The following is an 18,164-nucleotide window of genomic DNA, read 5'->3' on the forward strand; positions in this document are numbered from 1 at the left end:
ACCTTTTTGGTTGACACTTTAGCATGTTTTGTCTCAGGTGCTGTTTGATTCAAGCTCTTATACTTACCACTTATGTGATGCTACTTGGACATAGGATCAAGAGATATCGCATTTATTACTTCTGCATGTGAACATTTACGATATTGTTATTCCTGTCATTATAACGATATTTCATTTTCCGCTGCGTACTCATTAAAGTTAAATTCATCATTTAGTATTGTTCTCGTTTATTATAATATGTTGGTATGGTTTGATATTAGTGACGTTCCTTCCAGACCCTATTGGGAGGACGTTACAGTTACGTTGCCCGTGTGTCTATTTAGAACATTGTTATAAATCTGTTTGTGTTATCCTCTAGTGTTAAGGACATGGGGAAGACTTAATAATATAAGACTTCTGACTTCTTGTTGACATTAGGTGAGTGGGACTATCTTAAATGTTATATGTATGTAGTAGCGGGTTATGCTACTGTTGTCCTGCCATGTTTGACCTGATTTGATAGTATATGATGTACTATGTTGTTTATGATGATATGTGTACATTGATATTGTCGGCTAAGATGTCTTGTCGGCAACCAGCTTTAAATTACAAAGTTGGGTGGGAGGTCGACCATGATGTCTGGTTGGGTTCGAGTGTTACTACTCGCGTAGTATAGTTTGAATGACGCATCCTCTGCATCCGAATCGCTCGATTATGGGGGGTGGTTGTTGTCAATAACCGCCCCCAACCGTCCCATGCTGACCCCTAGTAATAGCATAAAAACTGAAGCATTATTTCATTTGTAACCTTTTTATGTTGTAATCTATTTATGAGTAAAAATCAATGGTTTTTAAAAAAAGGAAAAAAGTCAAAGTTGTGGGGCTGCTATAAATATAAATATAAATGGTTTGTAATTGTAATATAATGTGAAAATGGGGGATGAAATTGAATAAATTGGCCCTAACATTGAATTGATCAGTAACTTTCAAAAAATTTTATCTGAATATATTTATATGACATGCAACTTTAAGTTGTACATTACTTATAACCACCCATTAACTTTTAATAACAACCTCACTACTACCTTAATGTACTATCATCTTTACACAATTTAATTCCTTAAGTAATAAGTATAGCCCTAAAGGCTACACTTAGAAAAATTCTATTTATAATATAATGAAATATTCAATCCGATTATAAATTTGGGTTGGGTTCCGGTTGATCATTCTTACCTGCCAACTTGACCCAACCCATTTCGGCACCCCTAATACAAACTACTTTGATATATCACTTGACAAATTTAATTTATAAATTAATTGCACAATCAAAGAGGAAATTACATAGGATAATGTGGGCATCATTTCTTACATCCATTCCACAGACACGAATCACAAAACCACCAAGTGCAATATTTTCCGTAGTTGACTTTTGATAAGGCTAAAAAGGAACATATATTTCATAGCATTATTTCCCAAGAAAGACAAGATTTTAGTTGCAATTGTTCCATTTTCAAGTGATATCCGTTTATATTAAATAAGTGCGAAGACAAAAGGCGAAAACGAAGAATTGAAGACACAAAGGTCCAAAAAGCTAAAAAGTACAAGATACAATTAAAAAGGTTCAAATTATTGATGAGGAACGTCTAAAAATGACAAGAGTACAAGTTACAAAATGCAAAGTACACGATATAAAATTGTACGAAAGGACGTTCGAAAATCCGGAACCAGGACATGAGTCAACTCTCAACGCTCGACGCAACGGTGTAAAAATTATGAGTCAACTATGCACAAGAATAAAATATAATATTTAAATAATTCATAATAAGAATAATATTAAATAATAAAAAGTTGTTAATTGAGCATAGTTCAGGGGTCGTAAATGAAAATTTCAATTCTAATTTCGCCTATAAAAGGCTATGTAATCGATACATCTATGGGGGATCAAAAAATCTATATATCCTTTTATCCCTCTTTCTACCGATCCAATATCAAATATCAATATCTATATCTAAAAATCTCTATCATAATGTTAATGTAATAAGATATAACAATAATCTTAATTTTAATTTTAAATTATGATAATAATAAGATTTATGATAGAGATCGTTTGAGTGTGTAAGTCGAAATTCTGTCCGTGTAACGCTACGCTATTTTTAATCATTGTAAGTTATGTTCAACCTTTTTACATTAATGTCTCGTAGCTAAGTTATTATTATGCTTATTTAAAACGAAGTAATCATGATTTTGGGCTAATTACTAAAATTGGGTAATTGGGCTTTGTACCATAATTGGGGTTTGGACAAAAGAACGACACTTGTGGAAATTAGACTATGGGCTATTAATGGGCTTTATATTTGTTTAACTAAATGATAGTTTGTTAATGTTAATATAAAGATTTACAATTGGGCGTCCCTATAAATTACCATATACACTCAATCGGACACGATGGGCGGGGTATTTATATGTACGAATAATCGTTCATTTAACCGGACACGGGAATGGATTAATAGCCACTAGAATAATTAAAACAGGGGTGAAATTATGTACAAGGACACTTGGTATAATTGATAACAAAATATTAAAACCTTGGATTACACTCAGTCGACATCCTGGTGTAATTATTAAACAAAATATTAAAATCTTGTTACAGTTTAAGTCCCCAATTAGTTGGAATATTTAACTTCGGGTATAAGGATAATTTGACGAGGACACTCGCACTTTATATTTATGACTGATGGACTGTTATGGACAAAAAACCAGACGGACATATTAAATAATCCAGGACAAAGGACAATTAACCCATGAGCATAAAACTAAAATCAACACGTCAAACATCATGATTACGGAAGTTTAAATAAGCATAATTCTTTTATTTCATATTTAATTTCCTTCATTTTATATTTAATTGCACTTCTAATTATCGCATTTTTATTGTTATTGTATTTAATTGCACTTTTAATTATCGTACTTTTTAATTATCGCAAGTTTATTTTATCGCACTTTTATTATTCGCAATTTCATTATCGTTATTTACTTTATGCTTTAATTTAAAAGTCTTGTATTTATTTGGTTTTAACTGCGACTAAAGTTTTAAAATCGACAAACCGGTCATTAAACGGTAAAAACCCCCCTTTATAATAATAATATTACTTATATATATATATATATATATTTGTATTTTTACAATTATTGTGTGTAAAAAATATAGTGTTATACTTCACGAGCTCCCTGTGGAACGAACCGGACTTACTAAAAACTATACTATAATACGATTAGGTACACTGCCTATAAGTGTTGTAGCAAGGTTTAAGTATATCCACTCGATAAATAAATAAATAACTTGTGTAAAATTGTAGCATATTTAATAGTATTTCGCACTAAAAAAAACACTATTTTGTATACACCCCCTACGACATCAAGTATTTTTGGCGCCGCTGCCGGGGAGCGCCGAAGCGAAACGCTATATAAAAAAAAGGAATCTAGACAACTAGTTACCTTATTTTAAGATATATTCGAAAAAAAAAAAACGTAAAAAAAAAAAATTGTGTAAAAAAATCGTGTTTTTTTTTTAAAAATAAAAAAAAACGATATGAGTCCGCCAAGTGTAATTTTGCTAAATTAATAAAGGAAGTGGACAAACGCATTTATAATTATGACCATGTCGTTATTTTTACTAATAACCTTATACAAGTTATTTTATTTATTGTAAATAAGTCTCCCCACACTCAAATTTACTAATTACACAAAGTTATTTCGTAGTAAAAAAAAAACGGGCACATTTATATTTATAACGACATGACCAATGAAATATGTAATTTTGCTACCTAATTATTAAAGTATTTTTTTTTTAATAACACTCTAGTTAAAATTTTTAGTATTAAGTTTAGTTTTGCCATAGTTATTTTTACTTCTAGAATTTTTAGGCTTTGCCGTAAAATCCCTTAAGTGCTTATTCCTTAGACTAAGTTTTAGGTGCTTTAGAATTTTACGACGCCGTATTTCGCACTACTTTCTTATTTTTATTTTTCGACGCCTATTTTTCGACCTTTTTATTTTTCAACATTTTTCGACGCGCAATCTATTTCTCGATACTCTAGTTTTTAGGACTTAGAATTTTCTATACTTCTTATCTAAATCTTAAAACGGAAAGAAAAATTATTTAAGCGGTTAAATTAATAGACGTTGACATTTTTCTGGTTCGTAGTAATAGTTGGATTTGTTAGTGGCTAGTTGTGGGCTTCCGATTTAAAGGGTCCTGGCTACCTGCTACATCTTTTGGCTATTCGAAACGTGGGCAAAATCAGAAAAGTCTATTAATTGGACAACTTATATAAGTTTTTCTTATTTTTATAACTAATAGGATATTCTGTGAATGCACCGAGCAAAACGTTCACCACCTTTCATACGTTCACCACCTGTAACTCGATCAAGACATCTAGCAAATATTGTCGCCGTTGATTTTTCTTTAGAATCGTCATCTAGTCGAACAAGAACTCCAACTCAAATTTCCGATAATCCATCTTTTGAACCCGACTTCACAATTAAGAACCCGAAGCATATTCAAGGACAATTCCAAGATCCTGAACCACTAATTATTCCTCCTGAGCCACAATCAGAATCCTCTAGTGATTCGTATTCAACAAATTCAATTATGGAAGTAACGGAACCTCTAAGTATGGAAGATCGAATGAGAGCCACACGCACGGGCCAAGGTCACGCCATTATTAAGCCAGAAGTTAATGCTCCAGATTATGAAATCAAAGGACAAATTCTACACATGGTAACTAATCAGTGCCAATATAGTGGTGCGCCGAATGAAGATCCAAACGAACACCTTCGTACGTTTAAAAGAATTTGTACACTATTCAAAATCCGAGAAGTGGAAGATGAGCAGATCTATCTCATGTTGTTTCCCTGGACTTTAAAGGGAGAAGCCAAAGATTGGTTAGAATCGTTACCTGAAGGGGCGATTGACACATGGGATGTTTTAGTTGAAAAATTTCTTAAACAATTCTTTCCGGCATCCAAAGCCGTGAGACTTCAAGGAGAAATTGTTACGTTCGCGCAAAAGCCAAATGAAACATTATATGAGGCGTGGACAAGATTCGGAAGGATGTTGAGAGGATGTCCTCAACACGGTTTAGACACTTACCAAATAGTACAAATATTCTACCAAGGTGTCAATGTTGCTACACGAAAAGACATCGACATAACAGCTGGTGGTTCCATTATGAAGAAAACCGCAACTGAAGCTTACAAGATCATTGATAACACAGCATCCCACTCTCATGAGGTGCACCAAGAAAAAGATATCTTTCGATCATCTAAAGCGGCTAGAGCCGATTCTAGCCATGACTTTGATTCCGTTTCCGCAAAAATAGATGCTTTCGAAAGAAGAATGGAAAAGATGAATAAAGATATTCACGCAATACGAATCAGTTGTGAGCTATGCGGTGGACCACACTTATTGAAATATTGTCACATTGAACCAACCATGGAACAACGAGAGAATGTTTTCTATATGAACCAAAGGCCGGGAAATAATTATCAAAATAATTATCAACCGCCAAAGCTAAACTTCAATCGAAATCAAAACATTCTTTACAATCCAAAAGGACCCGAAAATAACTGGTATAACCAACAATGTCCGAATAACCAACCAACTCAAAACAACACTTTCAATCAGCAAAGACCTGGCTTATATAAACCACAACAACAAACTGAAGAGAAAAAGTCAAATATGGAAGACGTGGTATTCAAGCTAGTTGAATCTCAAACACAATTTATTGAAACTCAAACCCAAACGAACGAGAGGTTTGATCAGTCATTAAGAACTCAACAAGCTTCCATTTTGAATCTATAAAAACACGTAGGTACTCTTGCTAGCATGATGAGTGAGAGGGAACAAGGAAAGCTACCGAGTAATACTGAAGTAAATCCTCGGAAAGAGAATGTTAATATGGTGTCAACAAATTCTGAAAAACCAGCTCCAGAAGATGGGAAGGTTTTAGATGTGAGTAACAATGAAGAAGTTACACCACCACCACCACCCGAGTATGTAAAGCCAGTGGTGACACCATACAAACCACCCATCCCGTTTCCAAGAAAAGGAGTTGAGTATGAGCAAGTAATAAGTAATAAAGATTGTGATACTTCTGGAAAGAAGAAGAAGAAAAAGAATAAGAAAGTACAAGAAACAAAAGCCGTAGAAGTAAACCCGGTGAATACAGTTCCACCAAAACCTCCACCTAGGGTAGGTGATCCGGGTGAATTTATTGTTCCTTGTCTACTTAGTGATTGTGTCATGTATGATGCACTAGCAGATTTAGGTGCAAGTGTGAGTGTTATGCCTCTTTCCTTATATAAGAGATTAGGTATAGGTGAGTTAACTCCAGCGGATATGAGTGTTCGATTCTTTGATCAAACCATTAAGCACCCAGTTGGAATTGCTGACAACCTACCCATTCAAGTAGGCAATTTAACCTTTCTAGTCGAATTCATTGTCATTGACATAGAAGAGGACCCAAACATTCCTCTAATTTTAGGTCGACCATTCTTAGCGTCCACCGGGGCGTTCTTTGATGTAAGAAACGGTAGAATGACACTTAGTAGTGGTGACAAATCGATCACCTTTATGATTCGAAAGTCTAAATCTCCACCAACCAAAACCGTTGAACCAGCAAAAACGATTGGTAAGAACCATGTTGTTTTACCAACTCCAACGGTAGTGCTTAACAATAATAAAACGCCTAAGTGTGGGGAAAATGAAGTAACACCTAATGATGACATGATAACAAAGAACCCCGTTGTTGATACGAAATTAGATAATCCCGTTATTAATAGTTCAATGAAGAAACTTATTAAACGGATTCGCGATGCTAGAACCAAGGGGAACTTTAAGTTATGTAACCGGTTAGTATCCAATCCGTCGCCTAAAGAAAAGGTGAAGCTAGTTGAAATTGTGGATATAACACATGAATCCGACCAATGGCTTAAAGAAAAAGTCACAGATATGCAAGTTGATTATGGACCAAGAGAAATTGACGATGAAGTTAATCACAATTTCAACACCACAGCTACCTAAGTGTGGGGAGATTCAAATGTTCTAAAAAGAAGACGATGTTATCTAGAATTAGTTGTTCTGTTCTCGTGTAGTTCCGAGAATGGAATCCGATTGGTCTTTTCCGCTAGCAGACACTAAAGAACTAGTTTTCTCCCTCCATTCTGAATTTTTTTTAGGTTTTATATGAAATTAATATGCTTTTTAAATTTAATTTTTGTGTGTATTTAAAAATAAAAATTTACTTTATTTCATTAAGTTTAAAAAAAATGATTTCTAAAATTCGTCGTAAGTTGAACACTAGGTCATTGAACCGAAATTGCTTTACCCGAAGGCGAGGCGACAAATTTTGTTATCATTATTTTATTGATTTAAAGTATGCCAAAAAAATATTATATTTTATAAATTTTTGAACGTGGGGTTATATACCAAACTTCAAAAATATGTATATATATGTTTGTATTTTATGTTATATACAAAACAGGGTAAAACAACGCACTTTCAAAGACTGTCATTAAGTTCAGCAAAAGGTACTAATTTTGACGACAAGAAGCAAAATATCAAATGTGAGATAACAACAAGATGTTAGCAAACTGGGTATTTTTAATCATTTCTCTACGCTAATCACCCTCATGAATTTAAATTTTTACTGATTTCTTGCAAATGAGGGCATTGCAAGATCTCAAGTGTGGGGAAGGGTTATAAATTCTTTCGGGTTTACACTTGTTTTAATTGCCAAATTTTGTGAAAATTTGAAAAAAATTTCAACTAAATGAATTCAAAATCATGTTTATACATATTTATGAACGATAAAACTAGGTGTTAATGCCGAAATTATTGTTACCTCGTGGACATAAATTGAGAAACAACCCAAAACGCTTGAATTCATTTAAAATGGGATAGAAGAGAATAAAAAGGCAAAGAAAAGAATAAATAAAAGCTAAGTGTGGGGAGAATGTACCAAGTTATTCAATTAAAAACTATCTATCACATTTTTGTATAAGAATTATTGCAGGTACTTTTGCTTTGGACGATACTAATCAGTTTTACCCGGTTTACTGTAATATATTTTAAAGAAAGATGGATCTACACGATGAATCAATTCCATCATTAAAAGGAAGTAAAGTCTTCCGAAAAAGACACGCGCTTCTTGATTTAGGTCAAGAAGTTGTCGTCCAGACCAGCTGTAGGTTGACGAAAAATCTAGAAAAGTCATCTCTAAAATCAGCAGGAAATCCACGGACCTCAGCATCAAACAGGGTCGCCAAGTGGTCAGATTTATCCTAACCATGAGAAGGATTTATCTCGTACAATGGGGGGGCACCGTGCAAATTAGCTTGATAAGACTAATGAATCAGATCCCCAGAAAGGATAATCTCCTTAAAGATTAAAAATCAGCTTTTAAGCCTGATATTACTCAATCCTTGAGATTGACCTTAAAGATTGAGAATTCAAACTCATGAAATTCGATGATATCTAAACTCGAGCTTGAACGAGAAAATATTTTGATCAAAAATACAAACCGATTTGTTTTCTGAAACCCATTTTCAATGCGTTCATTACCATTGAACGTAAAATCCTAGGAATTCACCTGGAATTCATTAGGTCACCTGAACCAAATCGGGTGTCAACCGTAAGAACGGTGGTTGCATAGCATGGTCGGAGACAGGACCTTGTGCCAGACCGAAAAATCAAAGGATGATCTTTACTATTGCTCCTACCAAGGATAGTTCTAGCATCCGATACGTTAAAGACCATAATTAAATGCATGTCATTAGACATTGCCTTAACAGTTTCTTGTTCACCGCTTTCCTTTACAACCGGACGGTAGTTTACCGAAAGGTAATATACGGGACAAATAAACTGGATGTGTGCTTTCCGATACAGGGATAGCAGTGGATTACACGAGCCTAAAAGTTTTTAGCCAAACTATTGATCCACAAATATATTTTGCAACACCAATGGTGGATCAAATCGGAAAACTTGTCTAGGGTAAAAGCTAGAATGAATTTTCAAAAAGATCAAATGTTTTTATAAAGATCCAATTTTCCTAAAGGATCTACATTTTTATAGTCATGTGGGACTGTAAACCGCCTTTCAAATGTGCACTTTGCTTTGGAAACCGAAAGTAAATCGGCTATTTGATTGCAAGTGTCGTTGACCTAAACCCGAGGCAACTGTGGATGACACACCCACCTTTAACCATGGTTCTATTGTTACTATCATTGTTTATACCGCCATATCAAAATCACTGATGTACAAAGTGTGAAGAATAAAGAAGTGATTCGTGTGATGTATTATATTATTTCAAGACTGTATTGCTTGAGGACAAGCAACGCTCAAGTGTGGGGATATTGATAAGGCTAAAAAGGAACATATATTTCATAGCATTATTCCCCAAGAAAGACAAGATTTTAGTTGCAATTGTTCCATTTTCAAGTGATATCCGTTTATATTAAATAAGTGCGAAGACAAAAGGCGAAAACGAAGAATTGAAGACACAAAGGTCCAAAAAGCTAAAAAGTACAAGATACAATTAAAAAGGTTCAAATTATTGATGAGGAACGTCTAATAATGACAAGAGTACAAGTTACAAAACGCAAAGTACACGATATAAAATTGTACGAAAGGACGTTCGAAAATCCGGAACCAGGACATGAGTCAACTCTCAACGCTCGACGCAACGGTGTAAAAATTATGAGTCAACTATGCACAAGAATAAAATATAATATTTAAATAATTCATAATAAGAATAATATTAAATAATAAAAAGTTGTTAATTGAGCATAGTTCAGGGGTCGTAAATGAAAATTTCAATCCTAATTTCGCCTATAAAAGGCTATGTAATCGATACATCTATGGGGGGATCAAAAAATCTATATATCCTTTTATCCCTCTTTCTACCGATCCAATATCAAATATCAATATCTATATCTAAAAATCTCTATCATAATATTAATGTAATAAGATATAACAATAATCTTAATTTTAATTTTAAATTATGATAATAATAAGATTTATGATAGAGATCGTTTGAGTGTGTAAGTCGAAATTATGTCCGTGTAACGCTACGCTATTTTTAATCATTGTAAGTTATGTTCAACCTTTTTACATTAATGTCTCGTAGCTAAGTTATTATTATGCTTATTTAAAACGAAGTAATCATGATGTTGGGCTAATTACTAAAATTGGGTAATTGGGCTTTGTACCATAATTGGGGTTTGGACAAAAGAACGACACTTGTGGAAATTAGACTATGGGCTATTAATGAGCTTTATATTTGTTTAACTAAATGATAGTTTGTTAATGTTAATATAAAGATTTACAATTGGGCGTCCCTATAAATTACCATATACACTCAATCGGACACGATGGGCGGGGTATTTATATGTACGAATAATCGTTCATTTAACCGGACACGGGAATGGATTAATAGCCACTAGAATAATTAAAACAGGGGTGAAATTATGTACAAGGACACTTGGTATAATTGATAACAAAATATTAAAACCTTGGATTACACTCAGTCGACATCCTGGTGTAATTATTAAACAAAATATTAAAATCTTGTTACAGTTTAAGTCCCCAATTAGTTGGAATATTTAACTTCGGGTATAAGGATAATTTGACGAGGACACTCGCACTTTATATTTATGACTGATGGACTGTTATGGACAAAAAACCAGACGGACATATTAAATAATCCAGGACAAAGGACAATTAACCCATAGGCATAAAACTAAAATCAACACGTCAAACATCATGATTACGGAAGTTTAAATAAGCATAATTCTTTTATTTCATATTTAATTTCCTTTATTTTATATTTAATTGCACTTCTAATTATCGCATTTTTATTGTTATTGTATTTAATTGCACTTTTAATTATCGTACTTTTTAATTATCGCAAGTTTATTTTATCGCACTTTTATTATTCGCAATTTCATTATCGTTATTTACTTTATGCTTTAATTTAAAAGTCTTGTATTTATTTGGTTTTAACTGCGACTAAAGTTTTAAAATCGACAAACCGGTCATTAAACGGTAAAAACCCCCCTTTATAATAATAATATTACTTATATATATATATTTGTATTTTTACAATTATTGTGTGTAAAAAAATATAGTGTTATACTTCACGAGCTCCCTGTGGAACGAACCGGACTTACTAAAAACTATACTATAATACGATTAGGTACACTGCCTATAAGTGTTGTAGCAAGGTTTAAGTATATCCACTCGATAAATAAATAAATAACTTGTGTAAAATTGTAGCATATTTAATAGTATTTCGCACTAAAAAAAACACTATTTTGTATACACCCCCTACGACATCAACTTTGATAAAAACGTGTACTTGAATCCGTGTTTGCTGGTGCTTGCCATCTGGTAATGGAACCGCGCGTCATCTTCGTCAGGCGCATAACACAAAATTCTGAAATACTTTTGGGAAATACTCCACTTGATATCTATTTGTCCCATAATTAAACGAAAGGACGGAGTATTATAGGGGCTGCGAGGGATTGTGGCCCCATGTAAAAATGAATTTACAGTTGAGTGCGTTTGTGTTTTCAAGCAACTAAATCGGAAATTGTATGAAAAATATATGATCAAAACGTTAACAGCTCCTAAAATATGTAATATCAATCAAAAGCTCACATGTTATCATCTTTTGGACCTAGACTTTTTTTAAAAACTAAATTAGTATCGAATTCAATGATACTCGTATCAGTATTAAAATTATACTAGAAATATAGTACAGTAATCAACAAGTTTATGCTTCGTGACTCATTAAACGTACATTTAGGATAGATCTAAAATATGAGGGTGTAAGTTTGTCTACAAACAAAAGAAATTTTGCCCTTCCTTTTAGAACTTTCTAAGAGTGATCCCAATGGTTAGGTCTTGACTCTCACCCAACTAGCCGCTCAGGAGGGCGCTGATGGCAGCGACCCGTCCAGAGGTCCGCCAGGCCACCGCCCTCCTTCTCGTTCGACAGTTTGTGCTTCCGTGAAATATTTGTGGACGGACAATTCAACACAAAAATGACCGTTATAAAAAAAATATCCAACGGCTAGAAAACGGCTCTTCTTTTTTTTTATTTTTATTTTTTTAAATTATTTATTACTATCTATATATACACATCCATTTCACATCCATTTTACATACGTTTTACATCCATTTCACATCCATTTCTTCAATCCCATATCCAACTTTATTTTTACAAAAAATGAGTTCCAAAAAAAACTTCAAACAAAGGAAATCCAAACAAAGATCACAAGTTGAAGACCGAAACGCGGTCGATCGAGATAGGATGCTTGAATTACTCTAATCTACGCCACAAACTTTCGTTTTTCTCAATTTGCAAATGTCAATCCGTTTGCGAACATGTTTCCAAATGTTCACACACAAGACACAACAAACACAACATCTTCCAATCTACCCGAACCAACAACAAACACAACAACTTCCATACTACACGAACCGACAACAAACACCTTATTATCCAACACTACCCGATGAATTCGATGAAGAACATGTTCCCGAAACTCCACGTGTCGGACCCGAACTCGAACACGAACTCGAACCCGAACCCGAACCCAAACCCGTAGCCGATCCGATAGGAATGAAAGTGAAGTGTCTGAAAGTTGCTTGGTACGACTTGGAAACTAGAATTTTAGCCGAGCATTATGTGTTCGTTTCCGAACATCCGGATGCGGGAAACGAACAAACTTATAATTCATGTAACGACCCGACTTTTTCGACTTATATTTATACTTTATACTTTCACGAATCTGCGTATATGTGCGTACTGAGCTAGATAATATTCTGGGATCATTATCCATGTTAATTACTTTCGTTAATACTTTACAACGTGTTATTAAGTGCTTAATCACTTAACTTGATCCTCGAATGCTTTTATGACCGTTAGTGTTACTAGTCGTTTAGAACGAGATACGTACTTGGTACACGTTAAATTTTGGTCGTAATTGGAGTGTTATGACTACTTAATCCTAATTGTTATTTCTTAATGACAATTACTTAGCTTGACGGTTGCTTAATTACGCTTAGTGTTTTATTAATGCACACTAGTTAGTCTTAATAGACTTATCACCTTAATGGACTAAGATCACCAAGGCCCACCCTACTCTAGCTAATGGACTAGTAAATGAGCCCATTCTTAATGGACTTATGAATCCATTAAGACATAAGACAAACCCATTATGTATTAAGACAAGATTCATACATGCTTATGTACCATTTCTTACACCATGCTACATGCTTCCCGACATGCACACATCACCCTTGTACCACCACCCATGCCAAGCCAAAATGGTCCCCCCACCCTTGCAAAACCGTCGGCCTATAATCCCCTCACCACCATCTTCATTTTTTTTAAACTTCATTCTCATTTCAAACAAACACACACAATTCTCTCTAGTTTTTCTCTCTACTTTCTCACTCTAAAATACTTAAAAAAACTTGTAAGTTTTCTTGAACTTTCTTTCTTCTTTTTCCTTCCTTTTCCGTAAATCATCATCATCATGTTCAAAGATTCAACTTTTGTAACTTGAATCTTCATATATCTTGTAACTTCAAACTTTAGTTTAAGAAGATGCAAGAATATGGAGGATTCAAGCTCTCTAGCTTTGAATCTTCATTACTTTTGTTAGATCTAAGCTCATAGCTTAAGATCCCTTTATTTTTGTTAAAGGATCAAAACTTATGTTTATGATTTTCATGTAACTTGTAGATCTAGCTTTTTGCTTTAAGGATCTTCAAGAACATTAGAGATCCAAGCTTTCTAGCTTGAGGTTTCTACAAAAGGTTTGTTAAAATATCAAGTTTATTAACTTATGATCTTCTTTAAGTTGTTTTACTTCAATTTTGTAACTTGAGTTTTCATTAAACAAAGATACAAGCTTTCTAGCTTCAAGTCTCATAAGTATTGTTAAGAGATCCAAGCTTTCTTGCTTAGGGTTTCATCATTTTGTTTGATCTAAATTATGTAATTTATGGTCATCCAACTTGTTAAAACAAAAAGCTCACTAGCTTATATTCATTCTATGTTGTAAAAATCTAAGATTTTTAACTTAAGGTTTTGTAAAAGTTGAAAGTCTAAGTTCTATAACTTAGGGTTTCACCTAGAACACAGGATCTAGACTTTCTAGTCTAAGGTCTTCACTATTTAGCTAAGATTTATGTTCTATAACTTAAGGTCTTGCTTGTTTGGTTTGAATCCAAGTTTATAGCTTAAAATTCCAAATAGAACTTGTACTTGTGTCGAAACTAAGAACTTTATGTAACTTTGGTTCATCATCCTTCTAAAACTCTTAAATGAGTTGTACTTCTTTTCTTAGTCTTGACATTATGTGTTGATGGTTAAAACTTGGTCAAAATGATGCTAAAACATCAAGAGTTGTACACTTGAGGCTTATAAGCCTCAAGGATGAGAACCGTGATAAGCATCAAATACCAAGAAACCTACCAGAGCACTTGAATATGTTTTTCAGGGTATGATCTGACTCCTGGAGCTTCTGAAAAATTGATTTCCAAAAATTTCGGGATGTGTAGATGACTTTTCGTTTAAGACTCTCCTAAATCCGATATACGGTTTAGGATTTATAGTCTTCCGAAGTTCACTACGCCTTCGTAACGACGTGCTCAAATTTCTGACCTACTCGCGCTTTGACCGTCGCCACGGTCAAACGACACCGAGTTAGGATCTGAATTTCGAAAAGCGGTAAGTGGACTCATAAACGGAGCCTTCTCCACTGGTCGCGCATCATTTCAGTTTGTGTAGAGGTCGTAGCGGCTGTTCGAATTCAGCTTTTCATTTCGACCTCTATTCTTGTTGAAAACTTACTTTATCCTTAACGTATGATGATAATGATGATATTTAAGACTTAACTTACTTACTTTTAAACTTTTTGGAATGATTTACTGACATAGTAACCATTGACTTAGGTTGAGGACCTTTTGGACAGACTTACTACTTGCTTACGTTTTCGTATCGACTTTACCGTACATCCACTGTGATTATAGCTCCCTTTTTACTTTAACTATTTTTGGGACTAAGAATACATGCGCTTTTTATGTTTTACATACTAGACACGAGTACTTTAACTTTATATATGTGTGGGTGACATAACGGCACAAATTTTCCCCTTAGCTCGGTAACGTTTAGTCATTGGTTTATGAACTGGTGAACGCGAATCTTAGATATGGATCCATAGGGTTTGACATCCCCACTCGGGCTAGTCACGCTAGCATTTAACGGGTGTTTAATACTTCGTCTATCTTAACGCACTCGCCAAGTGTACTTTTAGGGGGTGATATATAATATTTCTTGTTAAGTTAGTTACCAAGTGCCCACGGTTAAGCATATACTTTTCATACTGCTTTGAATACAAAATCTCGTAGTCTACATTATATTATTATGTAAGTAACTAGGGGGGGGGGGGAATAGTTACTTAATACGTTTTTAACAATTTTTCGATTGATCACCAAATTCGATTAACTTTGATCAACCAATTCAACTCAAACTTGATGTGTGTGGTGTATATGTTCAAAATGATAAATGAAGTAATGTAAAGAACATAGACACAAGGATTTATAGTGGTTCGGGTGGATGTTAACTAATCCACCTTAATCCACTCCCCGATTACACTAATCGGGATTTGTTGCTTTACTAAGCACTTTTCTCCAAACCCGGTGGAGATCTGATTTACAAGTCTTCAACTTCTTTGGTAGACAACAAACCTAATCTTTCTATCCCTTTGAAAGATCAACTCTAACCTAGATCAACTTTTCTTCACCTTGGACAAGTATTAATCTCCAAATAAGATTAATCAACTTCCTAAGTCCCTTTAAGGAAGTAGATCACTAAGCTAGCCTATGCTTCTACTAATTGAAGTTACAAGACTTATATACTTTGTAATGATGATCCTAAGACAATACTAGGACATACGTTACACTAAGTAAACTTACAAGATTAATGATTTTGATTAGTAAGTTTACAACAACCAAATTCTATGTCTATAAGATCATATAATCTTCTCTTGCTTGATCACATTTGAGTAGTAATTAGAGCCCTTGTGATCTCTAGAAATAAGCTTTTGAAATATGCAAGAGGGTCCACTTCAAATGCTCTTTAATGTTTGCCTTTTATAGTGGGATTCAAAAAGCAGCCGTTGACACACGGCTGCCATCACGGTCGACCGTGGTTTGACCGTGCGTGCTCCCGTCCAAATTTAGTATCTGTTGTATAGCCGTTTGACTCAAATTTAAACACCACATTTTGGCACCTTTACTCCTTCTAGCACCTGCAAAAGAAACCAAACATCCTATGCAAGTACTATATGCATTAAGTGTGTGAGATTTGGTCTTATTGTGTGAAAGTGACTTAACATTCCAAAAGTGGTAAACCCAACATTCTTGGAGGGGTGTCTTGATTGATATTTAGGAAAATCTCAGTTTGGTCAAGACTTAGTTAGTCACATTAATGCCTTTGGTTCAATTCTAAAGACTAGTCACTATGTCATTAACTTCCTAGTTTCAATTAATCACAAGTCATGTTCCTTAAGAGCTTTTTCTTTATATTAAGATTTAGACGCTTTAGAATTTTACAACGTCACTTATCGCTTTAGTTTTAAATAGATTTTAGTGCCTAATTAAGTTATTGACATTTTGGATATAGAATTCCTTTTAAGTTTTAATTCCTTTAGACGCAACTTTTAATATTTAGTTTTTAGGCTTTTAAGTTCCAACGCTCTACTTTCTTATTTTTATTTTTCGACATTTTTCGACGCACTCTTTTTCTTCCTCTTATTTCTCGACTCTCTAGTTTCTAGGACATAGATTTTATCTTCAAAAATTTCGACGAAAAATTATTTTAGCGGTTAAATTAATAGACATCTAAAATTTTCTGGTTCGTAGTAATAGTTGGATTTGTTAATGGCGAGTTGTGGGCTTCCGATTTAAAGGGTCCTGGCTACCTGCTGCATCTATTGACTATTCGAAACGTGGTCAAAATCAGAAAAGTCTATTAATTTGATAACTTTAATAATTTTTATCTTTATAACTAATAGGATATTCAGTGAATGCACCGAGCAAAACGTTCACCACCTTTCATACGTTCACCACCTGTAACTCGATCAAGACATCTAGCCAATATTGTCGCCATTGATTTTTTTTAGAATCATCATCAAGTCGAACAAGTACTCCAATTCAAATTTCCGATAATCCATTTTTTGAACCCGACTTCACAATTGAGAACCCGGAGGATATTCAAGGACAATTCAGAGATCCTGAACCACTAATTATTCCTCCTGAACCACAAATCATACAACCGGAGATTGTTGAGGAAGAAACCATTAAATCAGAATCCCCTAGTGATTCAGATTCAACAAACTCAATCATGGAAAATCAGGAACCTCTAAGTATGGAAGACCGAATGAGAGCTACACGCACTGGCCAAGGTCACGCAATTACTCAACCAGACATTAATGCGCCAGATTATGAAATCAAAGGACAAATCCAACACATGGTAACTAATCAATGCCAATTTAGTGGTACACTAAAAGAAGATCCAAACGAACATCTTCGAACCTTTAATAGGATCTGTACTCTATTCAAAATCAGAGAAGTTGAGGATGAACAGATCTATCTCATTTTATTTCTCTGGACTTTAAAGGGAGAAGCCAAAGATTGGTTAGAATCGTTACCTGAAGGGGCGATTGACACATGGGATGTTTTAGTTGAGAAATTTCTTAAAAGATTCTTTCTGACATCTAAAGCCGTGAAACTTTAAGGAGAAATTGTTACATTCACACAAAAGCCAAATGAAACTCTATATGAGGCGTGGACAAGATTTGAAAAGTTGTTGAGAGGATGTCCTCAACATGGTTTAGACACTTATCAAATAGTACAAATATTCTACCAAGGATGCGACATTACTACACGAAAAGACATCGATATAGCAGCTGGTGGTTCCATTATGAAGAAAACCACAACAGAAGCTTACAAAATTATTGATAACACAGCCTCCCACTCACATGAGTGGCATCAAGAAAAAGACATCGTTAGATCATCTAAAGTGGCTAGAGCCGATTCTAGCCATGACT

General features: G+C 34.2%; 1 non-coding gene across 1 annotated transcript; it reads right to left on the minus strand.

Moving 5' to 3' along the window:
* Nucleotides 1-17,842: 17,842 nt before the first annotated feature.
* Nucleotides 17,843-17,949, minus strand: LOC139846210 (small nucleolar RNA R71). The gene has a single exon (XR_011758941.1). It is a non-coding gene; the product is annotated as a small nucleolar RNA R71 (small nucleolar RNA).
* Between the last annotated feature and the right edge of the window lie 215 nt (nucleotides 17,950-18,164).

This window comes from Rutidosis leptorrhynchoides, chromosome 4 (assembly GCF_046630445.1).
Source record: "Rutidosis leptorrhynchoides isolate AG116_Rl617_1_P2 chromosome 4, CSIRO_AGI_Rlap_v1, whole genome shotgun sequence".
Lineage (NCBI taxonomy): Eukaryota > Viridiplantae > Streptophyta > Magnoliopsida > Asterales > Asteraceae > Rutidosis > Rutidosis leptorrhynchoides.